This window comes from Mastomys coucha, unplaced genomic scaffold (genome assembly GCF_008632895.1).
Source record: "Mastomys coucha isolate ucsf_1 unplaced genomic scaffold, UCSF_Mcou_1 pScaffold21, whole genome shotgun sequence".
Taxonomy (NCBI): Eukaryota; Metazoa; Chordata; class Mammalia; order Rodentia; family Muridae; genus Mastomys; species Mastomys coucha.
This window is the reverse complement of record NW_022196904.1, coordinates 145,838,991-145,850,592: the sequence shown is the minus strand read 5'-3', so window position 1 is coordinate 145,850,592 and position 11,602 is coordinate 145,838,991.

Here is an 11,602-nt window from a genome sequence, read left to right as displayed (position 1 = left end):
TGGGGGGGGAATTAATGCCTCTGCCTTGTAAATTGACAAAAACACAAAAAGCAGCTTCCAGGTCCTTGTCTTATTGTCTTACTCATTCATTACGGTGCCTATCGCATGTCTGTAGTTCTTGAGGTATAGTGAATACTCAAGAAAATGAAATAGGGCGTATAGATCATATTAAACAAGTCTAGCAAAAGAGAAGGAAAGACAACAAGAAGAGAAAAACTGGAAGGAAGGAAGAATGGGGACCGCCCATCAACTGTGGGGCACACAAAGGAAACCTTCAGTTTTCCCTGGAAGAGAAGCCAAAGCCCTCCTGGGAACAATGACTATTCCCTACCCAGATCGCTTGGTATTGTTGGATTCTCTGTGGGATAGAAAGATTGTGAGCAGCCGAGCGGTGGTGGCACATGCCTATAATCCCAGCACTTGGGAGGCAGAGGCAGGCGGATTTCTGAGTTCGCGGCCAGCCTGGTCTACAGAGTGAGTTCCAGGACAGCCAGGGCTACACAGAGAAACCCTGTCTCGGAAAAACAAAACAAAACAAAAAAGAAAAAAAAAGTAAAAAAGAAAGATTGTGAGCAGTCTTTTGTGTCATAGTAAGTTAACAACAACAAAATATGACTGCCCAACGCTAAATGATGATGGAGTATCTGAAAACGTTCAAAAGAAATGCCAGTGAAAAACAATTAGAAGAGATGCTTATATTTGAGCTACTCCATCAATCAGCAGTTTGGGGATCAGAAAATAGCTCAGATAGTACAGTGATTGTCTTGCCTGAGGATGTGAACTTGATCTCCAGAAACCATACTAAAACAAAACAGGCAGAGTGGCATGTGTTCATAGTCCCAGCGCTAGGGAGACTAAGGCAAGCAGGTCCCCTGGGCGCCCTGGTCAGCTAGCCTAGCCTACTTGGTGAATTTCACACCAGTAAGAGATCTTGTCTCACAATGAAACATAACACACAAAAATAAATAAATAAATAAATAAATAAATAAATAAATAAATAAATAAATAAGAAAAGAAAGGAAGGGAGGGAGAGAGAGAGAGAGACAGAGAGAGCGCTTGAGAAATGACAATGGATGTCCTCCGGCCTCCACAGGCATATGCACTTAGGTGCACACAAGTGAAAGCAGTTCAGAGCGAGATTTCCAGCTACCAAAATTTAGAGGTTTCATTTTGGGTCCCCTCATTTTACAAGATATATGTGTGAGAGTGTATTACAGTCTTTGCTGCCTAGTAAACTGTGGCCTTGAACTCTGCACTGGTGCCAGCACCCGGTGAGTAAGAAGGGAAGCTGTGTCAGGAGCAATAAAGACAGCAATGAATGTCTTTTGTGTCTAATTTTTGAGATCATGTATTATGAGTTCAGTGTTGTCATCAAATAAAATATTTAACAGGTACATTAATAATATGCTCATTATTTGTCATACTGCTTGGTGAAGAGACAGAAAGAGAAGTAGCTCATAGACGTGGCTATAATTACTATTAATCATGTAGGAAAGCACACATTTGATAACCTGTCCTTATTACTTTAATGCTTTTTGTAGACATGTCAATGCCTACTACCTTCCCTCATATCTTGTGTGGTTTTTGATCTTTACTCACATGGACTCGGGTTCATGGATAGATAGCACAGTTCATACAAGAATAGCAGACTTGTTACAGACCAGTTTCTGAAGTCTGCCTCCTTTGCTGAGTTTCCTTTGTCTCATACTCTTATCTTCTTGTTTATTTCTTCTACGTTTCCCACTCCTTCCCATGTCCCATTAGGTCACAGAGGAAGGAAGAAGGAGTTTTCTCTAGAAAGCAGATTCTGTAGAATTACACTAGCTGCCTGGGGAGATGTATTGAGAACACCACGGCCTTGGCTGTAAAGAAAGCTGGTGGTCCTCAGAAGGTGATACTTCATTTTCCTGAGACCTACAGAACTTCAGTGTGTCCGAGTCCATGGTCTGCTGCTGTGAGGAGACACCATGACCACAGCAACAGTTGTCAAAGAAACTGCTTAACTGATGCTTGCGGGCAGTTTCACAGGTTTAGGCCATTACCATCGTGATGGGGAGCATAGAGGCAGAAAGGTAAAATGGTGCTGGAGAAGCAGCTGAAAGCTACATCTGGATCCACAGACAGCAGGAAAAGAAAGCCACTGGGCCTGGGCCTGGATTGAGCTTTTGAAATCTTAAAGCCCTCTCCCCAGCCCCCAGTGCCACTCCCGGATGACTAACATTCAAATATATGAACCTATGGGAGCCATTTTTATTCAAATTACCATACAGCCCTTAGTGTCACAGCCACTGAAGGACTTCGGATAGCAAGATGGCCCTGGAACGTCAGTTGTCTGGCCAACAAGACATCTTTTCAGTCTAGGGAGGTGGGAAAGAGAAAGAGAAAGGAACGCAAGATGCACTGAAATCAAATATGGACAGAGAACACAGTGGAAAAAAAAAAAATGGAACTCGAGAAAGACACAGTCAAAGGAGTGAATGGGAAACCACCGAGCAGAAGAACTCTTGTCAGTGAGTACTGGTATCCAGTGAAACAAATTCCTCATTCCCAAGATGTGAATGGGAATAGAACTCATGGATGTACAAAGACACCATCATTACACACACACACACACACACACACACACACACACACAGTCTTATCTTTTACATTATTAAAGTTCCTTCAGCTTGAATCTTCATACTTCTTAAGAGTTTCATTCTTACCCAGGATCCTCATCATCCTAAGATATTAGCTGCACAATTCCCAGTGGAAAATTTGGCAGTTTGCTGATCGGTATGATGTGCAGGCCTACAGATGTATTTTTCTAGGGGGTTGTTGCCAAGACAGCAGAGTTAGCAGCAGGTTACAAATAGTGGCTTAGGCATCTGTGATTGAGAGCTGGGGTAACCGTGTTGGCACACAGCTTCCAGACAATGCTACTCCTGGTGGGGGGTATGAGAGTGATAACTCATTGGTGAAAACAGGAAGTGCAGACAATGCTCAATGAGGCTAAACAGCCGACAATAAAGTCCCTGGGGGAATCTATTGGCAAGACTGCATGCAGGTGAAAGTCTTCCTCTAGGAATCAATCCTACCTGTTGTAGCAATTCACCCGAGGTCACCTTAAGGGCTACCTGCCTCCCCTATCTTTTTTCTCATTCTCTCACAAATGCTTCTTTGTTTCTGGATTCTCCAATCAGAACCTGAAGGTTTTAATCCCAGAATTCAGTTTATATCTCATAGATTATATGTCAAGTGCTAGATCTGGCTGTTTCAGAGATGAATAGCGCCTACTTAACTCAAGGGGTTTACAGTCCAAAAATGTATTGGAAAAGGGTAATCAATTAGAAAGAAAGCCACATCCTTGCTCAGATTTGTATCAAAGTGCTAACAGTTGTTACCATTAGAAGACACCTTCTTAGGGCTGGAGAAATGACCCAACACCCAATCAGGCAGCTTGAAACCAGCTGTAATTGCAGCTCCAAGGAATCCAACACCATCTTCTGGACTTCAAGGGAACCTGCTTTCATAGTGTGCATACCCACACAGAGACATGCTGGGACTGACTTAGGCCCTCTGCATCTATGTTAACAGTTGTGTATCTTAGTATTCATTTGGGACTCCTAACATCAGGAGCTGTCTCTGACTTTGTTGCCTGCCTTTGGGATCCTTTCTTACTAGGATGCCTCTTCTAACCTCAGTAGGTAAAGATGCTCCTAGTCCTACAGCAACTTGATATGCCAAGGATGGTTGATATCCATAGGAGGCCTCCCCTGATCTGAAGAAAAAGAGAGGAGGAGTGGATGGGGGGGAGGGGTTGAAGGAAGGACTAGGAGAAGAAGAAGGAGTGAAAACTGAGGTCAGGATGTAAAGTTAAAATAAATTTTTAACAAGTCTTTAAAACAAAAAACAAAAAAGTTTGTCCTCTTTAGACAAACTGTACACAAACAAATCTCTGTGATGAGGAAGATGAATGCCTATAATTGACTGTAGTCTAGCAACTTTAAGACATGTCTCATGTCTTAAAGCAAAGAAGATTGGGTCCCCCTAACTTCCAGGGAACAAATGTGACAAGATATATGACAATGTTGGAAACATTTTTGTTTGTACCAATTGAAAGCATGCACAGAGGAGATAGAAGCTGGAGTGGCACTTGCCATCCTGTCCTGCACAGTATGGACCGAGCAACAAAGAACATGGTCAGTTCAAGACCTGAGAACTTCTACACTGTATCCCTACAAACAGTTTATCCCTCTCCTTGTTGGGTGTACCATTGCTTTACACTTCTTTCTTTTCATTAAGTACAACTGACACTATTAACAAATGCCATGCTTATTGGGTTTGGGATGTGTCCCCAGCTCTGCTCCATGCTTTGAAAAGGAAGACCCATCCCTTTCTTCCCATTGATCCACTCTCTCCACAACTTGGATGCATCCTCATCTGAAGACATCCCAGGAGCTCACAACAAAGGGCTGGGAAGAATTAACAAATAAAATTCAGGTGTGTTATCAGATCTGCATTCCAGAAAATTGGTGAATACTTCTTGGACAAGTATGCCATGTAAAATTTGAGAAAATTAACATTTAGAGTTTGAATATAACTTAGGTTTGCTTGTTTGTTTGTTTGTTTGTTTGTTTAATTAGGGAGGAATGTTGAGACATGAACTCTTTATGTAGTTCAGGCTGTCCTGGAACTTGCTATGTAGACCAGGATGTCCTCAAGTTCACATAGCTCTGCCTGCCTCTGCCTCCCAAAGTATATTTGTGTGATAGCTGAAAAGTAGTTAAACCCAAAGTTATTCTTGAAACTAAAATTTATATTCATAAATGTGATTTATATTCCATATTCTGCCCTTTAATAACTAATATGATAATTTTCTATCCACAAGTATATTTTAGCTAAACGGGTAAAATCTAAATGCAGATGTGTATGAGCCCTGTAAGTCTGAGGAGTGACTTTTGTCTAGAGAAAAATATTCTAAACATTTTAAGAACCCAATAAATATTTGGCAGACTTTGGGCCATCCAGGGAAACTCGAAGTTCTGTCATTCCTAATGGGTATTCCTAAGCCATGATTGTAAGATGAAGGCAAACTGATGATAAAGATGCCGGAGGGAAGAAAGCCTTACCTTCCAACACGAAACACGTGCACTGACTTGTCTCCTGTGTGAAAGCAGGCCGAGGAACAACAGGGCAGTCTCATGGAGAGCAGCCCTGCCCAGAGACCCACGCTTTTCCAATGGTTCCCTCTCTTCCCCACAGTGGACTTGATCCCCGTACTCCAAGTGTTTGCTGGATCTAGACCTGGCCCTCTTATCCACGGTCCATAAACAAAGAGCAAAAGAAAAAGAAAAGTCCATCTACCATAAAGAGCTTCCTTTTGCAGAATAACTAGCAAGCTCTGTGCAGCTGCATGGGAGGCTGACTTGTATTCAGATGGTTCTTGAGTATTCAGGAGAGAAGTAGACCAGCTCCATGTGAGGCTAACTGCAGGTAGACTGGGAGAATGGGTGCCTGATGGCAAAGAACACCTTTGACCTAGAGCCCCTCCAAACCCTCACTCTCTAAGTTCAGGGCTGCTTGTGACATGCGCTCTTTGAAAACCAATTGGCGAAGCACTGGAGCAATTCCTGACCAGCATCATTCTCTCAAACCCTTGTCATTTGTTTGCAATGTCCACTGTTTTTTTACCACCTTTTTCACGGTTTCTGGCACACAGACCTGCCTTCCCTGAGACTTCATGGTGAACTGTTGTCTGTTTCCATTTTATCCCTTAAACTGTAGGCATCTTGAGGTCAGAGGTGATTTTGAAATCATATTGGTGGTCTCCAGTTTTTTACATACATGACACACTTGATATTTGTTTCATGAGTGAGCCAACTGCCTCCTGCGAAGTGTGGCAGTGTGGTATATGTGCACAGGCATGGAAGGGAGACATTCATTTTTATCATTAATGGTCGCAAAGATAATGTACTGCAGAGATTATTTCATTTTGTTAAGCGGATTTGGTAAAGAGGGGAAATGAGTTTGTTTGGGAACCATAGGAAGCTTTTTAATATAATTGATGTGAAAGTCTTAAGATTTGGGATAAAAAATCCTGCCCCAGTCTGCTCAGAAAAGCCGAGAAAGTCTGCAAACCTTGCCATTACTGAACCACACGGTGCAGAAAGGCTGTTAGGGAAGGCTAATGCCTATACAGCTGGGGTAATGAAGAAATGGAGGTTTGGGCATGGGAAACCACAGCTCCAACAGAAGGAGCTGAAAAGATATAGATAAGATTAGTGACATATGTAAAGGCCCAGATACTGTGTGACAAAGCCTACCCAGCTGAATAGGCTGAAGCCAGAAGTAATAGGAAGACCGTGTTCTCCCTAATCCTCCCAGATAAGCTGTTCCATCCAGAATTATCAGCCAACAATCTTCAGGGTATCAGGCTGAAAATGAAGTTTCAGACTGCTTTGATTCCTCATCCATAAATGAGAAAGTGCCTGAAGGATCTTTATTTATTCTCGCTCCCGCCGAAACACTCTTCAAAAAGTGCCAATATACTAGCAACAGACGCAGGAAGCCTCCCTTCCTTTGATTGACAGAACATGATATAAAGCAACCCTCACTTGACATTTCAGTTTCATAAGGTTCCTAGCAGGGGCAGAGAAAAAAAAATCCAGAAGAAAAAAAAAATCCACTAGAAAATAAAGAGGATTTATGCAAACTCACATGAATGATTTCAGAATTAAATTTAACAGTTTTCTTTCTCTGTAGCCCATATCTGATATTTTGGGTTGCAGATAGAGAATTTCAGTAGAAATAATTTCAACCATGTGCATGTTAATGCTCATGGCTTATTAAAACAAAGTATTTACATGTTAATGTTTGTTGATTACCCGGTACTTAAGTTGCTTAGTTATAAATGATTGGGGTATTCACTCTGGGGAGGGGATGTTTAATTTGGTGTTGTGTGTGCTTTAATTTAGACTTCAAAATATGTAATTGAATGAGAAAATGTCATCCCCACTTTTACATTTCAGTTTTGAAAGGTCATCCCGTGGTTAGTTTGTACATTTTCAAATTCTTGTCACATTGCTCAATAAGATATTAAAGTCAACTGCATCCCTCAACACATTTCTTGCAATTGATGTATAAATGTTCTATTGAAATAAGAAGTGAGCTTCAAGCCTACAGACATTTTAAGGAAAAGAGCTTGAAGAATCTTCCAGGTGAGCCCTCCAGAAAGACACTAATTTTTTTTTTTTTTTTTTTGGTTTGTTTTGTTTTATCAAAGCCAATTCTTTATATTCAACCCAAGTTTTCTGATAGATTCTCTGTACTGGAATAGTTAGCTCAGTGGAAACCCACCATCTTCTAGAACTCCTGGCAAACTTCAAAGCTACTTTAGATCCTGGGGTTCACTGCCTGTCGTTCAAAGAGCATTTCAGATGGAAATGTTCAGCTTGCAAAGAAAGCTTGAGGTGAGTAAGCACACAGGGAAGGATGGGGCCCACGGGACAAGGCTCAGCTGGGTGGCAGCCAGATGTTTCCAAAACCAACACTCTTATCTGTGTCTCTTCCTGCTTGCCCCTGTTTCCAACAAGCCAAAACGCAAGAGAGCAAATAAGTGTTACTAATAATTGTGTTTGGTTTTTCTTGTGGTTGGTGGTAGAAGCATTTGGGTTGCTTAGAAATCTTGATTCTTTTACAGAAAAAGGCAGAAACCTGATAGAAGCAAGCAGAGGGGCAATGGTGGGTCCCGCCCGCTGAGCTCTCAGATGCCAGCAGGTTGCTGTTGCATAGAGGCCTGTCTCCTTGTCTCTTCTGATTGGGTAAAAAATGGCTGTAATGTCTTCAGACCCCAACCAACTCTCAAGGGCACTTTAGACTCCTTTATGAAGAATAAGCTTCACCTTTGGAGAGACAACCCTGTCTGAATTTCTTCAGCAGGGAGTAGAGAAAGAGACCCGGAAGGGATGGAGGAAAACATACAGATAGAAAGCTTTCCCATAAACTTGTAGAAAGTCACGTTAAAGGCAGACCTCCAAAGCCTGTTCATTCAGCACTGACATATCCACCTTCTGTGCACAGTTGAAATGAGGCTTGCTAAATAGACTAGGGGTAGGAGGGCATTGAGTGGAGTTTGGTATCAGACCACGTGATTACACCCTAGGAAAATTTTAACTAAATTTTACACATTTGTTCAACTACAGGCCCTGACACAGGAATAAATTTGAAAGCATATATAAAACTGGCTCCTGAAAACCTCAAGGCTTGACTCCCAAAAACATCCATGGGAGATATATTGGAATAATTATAGTTCTCAATGCCTCAAACCCCTTCGATTTATATTATTTATTTATTCAGCAATTCAACAAATGCTGTTCTGGTCACAATAGTCTTCTCTCTTTACCCCATACATAAGACAATAGTCTGGAAGTGGGGGTATGTCCACAGTATCTTCCACCCACAATGGGCAAGTTGAACATGTTTCAAAAGTATTGTGTAGTAACCACACCTTAAGAAGAAATACCCAAAATCAGCAGACAATATTGAAAATATGGTTGCTGTACAAGCTTCTCCTGAAATTTTGATAAATCCTCTTTTAAATCTCCCAGTGAGACTGGAACTTTGTATATTTTACCTCATTGAATTCCCCAATAATCTCTAGGAGACAAGCAATATAGTAAGCCCTAGTTCACATAGAAGGAGTCAGAGCCTGGCTGAGAGAGTTACATTGTCCAAGACCACACAGCTAACGAGTACCTGAACTCAGTTCTGCATTCAACTTGCCTGACCTCAACCAAGCCTGTAGTCACCACTTTATATTGCTAAATTTATGACTCTTTTACTTTTGCACCCTTAATTTATATTGTAATTTGCTTAAAGTTCAGCCTCTATTTTACTTGTAAGATCTCTGGCTCTTCAAGTGTGAAGGAAATTTCTGAGTATGCTGTGTGCACAGGATTGCCACAATATGACTATTTGGTATCTGTGTGTGTGTGTGTGTGTGTGTATGCTTAAAAGTCACGCCATCATTCTAAAATGTACTTTTCATGCATAAGAATACATACTTTGCTAAAGGCAGCATGTCAGAATAGCAATTATAATTTCAGGATAAGCACAAATTAAGTCTACCACTTAAAATGCAAAAACTTCAAATATACAGACTAGATTCCAAAAATGGCCATTTAACATCGAAGTGTTGAATAATTCATGCTGCACTATATGGGCAAAGCTTGCATGCAGCTGGCATTGGTACAAGTCACGTATAAGCTTACATACTCCTGGTTGCTATTTATTGCCCAAATTTCTTACAAATGTATAATGTTGCTTATAGAGGAAGAAAATGGAAATGTGGATGAATCTGTCAAGACTCCCTGCCTCTCTTATCAGGCCTTGTGTCAGCAGAATACAATATTTACAAATAAAGACTGTGACTTTTTTTATAAGGTAAATATAGGCATACACTCATTAACACAGGAGATGCATTCCCAGAAAAAGGAGTGCTAAGTGAGGGGGAAAAAAATAAACCCTGTTCATTGTGGCATAGCCCGTATGAAGCTACGTCCCTGAGATGTTTGCTCAATCATTAACAGTGCCTAACAATCCTTGTTCAAGAACAGACACTCAATAAATACTTGAATGAATGGATTACCCATTGACTTCAACTCCCGAGAAGTCCTCACATGCTTTTGGCCATTATCTGTTCTGCGTAGCAGCCACACCTTTGGAGCCTGCCCTCCAGCCAGCAGGAATGTCTATCTGATCTTTGCATTCTCCTTCCTCACAGTGAATCTTTCCCTAGGGTGCCTCAGATCACCCTCACAAGTTAAAATGCCAATTGATAGGCTTCCGACATAGTGGCCCCTATCTCAGCTGTGTTTCCTAACACACCTTTTATCAGTTGGTAGGCATTAACCTTGATCTGGTAGACACAAAAGGACAGCAGAACTAGAGAGAACACGGAGGCTGTGGACTGACAAACCCTTTCTTAGTTGAGGACAGCCCAGAATACTTTGAATGTCAAAATGGTGAACGTTTTCCATTGCTCACTACCTTGAGCTTTAATACAAAGATTTGAGTCAGTGGGGGGACTGCACACCCATATTCTAGTAGAGTAAGAGACTTGTATTACAGTTTTTAAAAATACAGCATGCTTATCAGAAAGTGTACAAATCTAAAGAATGTATTTCTCTGAATTTGGCAGAAGTGAGGAAATCACCACATAATGCAGATACAGATGATTATCAAGAAGGCTGTGGACCTATTCATAGCCTGTAGCCATTACTCACCCCTTGCTTATCTTACTTACTAGAAATGGTTTATCCAGTAAAGCCTCTTAGTGCAATATAAACTTACAATGTCTTTCATCCAATCCTCTATCTGAGTGATTCCTGCGGATGGTTATAGGTAGCTGTGACTCATTCCTGCTCCTTGCTGGGGTGTGGCCCATTGCATCATTCCATCACAATCTGTCTAGGGTTGGGCATGGTTGCTCCTGTCTGTAATCCCAGCAAGCAAGAGGCTGAAGCAGAAGGATCGCTGTGAGTTTGAGGCCAAACAAGGCTATATCACAAAACCCCGTCTCAAAACAAAACAAACAAAACAGAAAAGAAAAGCCGTGGTGCCTGAGAAATGATTCAGCATTTAAAAGCATTTGTTTAAAAGCAAAGGACCCAGGTTTGATTCCCAGCATTCACATGGTAGCTCACAACCATTCATAAGTCCAGTTCCAGGGGATCCTATATCTTCTGCTGACCACAAAGGACATCAGCCATACATGTAGTACACAGTCATACATGCAAACAGAGCTCTCATAAACAAAATAAATCTTTAAAAAGAAATTTTTTAATTCTTTTTTTTTGGTGGGTTTTTTTTTGGGTTTTTTTTTTTTTTTTTTTTTTTTTTTTTTTTTTTTTTTTTTTTTTCAAAGATTTATTTATTATTATACATAAGTACATTACTACCTTCAGATGCACCAGAAGAGGGAGTCAGATCTCATTACGGGTGGTTGTGAGCCACCATGTGGTTGCTGGGATTTGAACTCAGGACCTTCAGAAGAGCAGTCAGTGTTCTTACCCACTTACCCACCAGCCCCCTTAATTCTTTAATCTTTCTTTACAGTCCAGTCTTTACCTCCCACCTCCCAGTCTGCCCTCTGGCCATTCCTCATGCTATACCTCACTTCCCACCTCCGAAAGGATGTCCCCACACCCACACCCACACCCCCAGGCTACCAGGCCTCCACACTCCCTGGGGCCTCAAGTCTCTTGATGCTTAGGTGCATCTTCTCTCATTGAGTCCAGACCAGGTAGTCCTGTGCTGGACAAGCAAAATGAATAAATAATAGTTGGGTTTTCTTTCTTTTCTTTTCTGACTTGGGGCTATTATAAATGACGCTGTCTTCAATATTGTAGTATGTTTTTTAGTGTTGGTATATAGCACTTATATTAATATATACCTAAGAGAAAAATTAAGAAAGGCATATGGGGTGTGGTGTGTTTGTGTGCATATTCTCCTGTGTGTATATACATATATGGAAGGAGGGGACAAACTCAGGTGTCACTCCTCGGGCACTGTTGGTTATTTGGGGATAGGGTGTTTCTTTCTTTCTTTCTTTCTTTCTTTT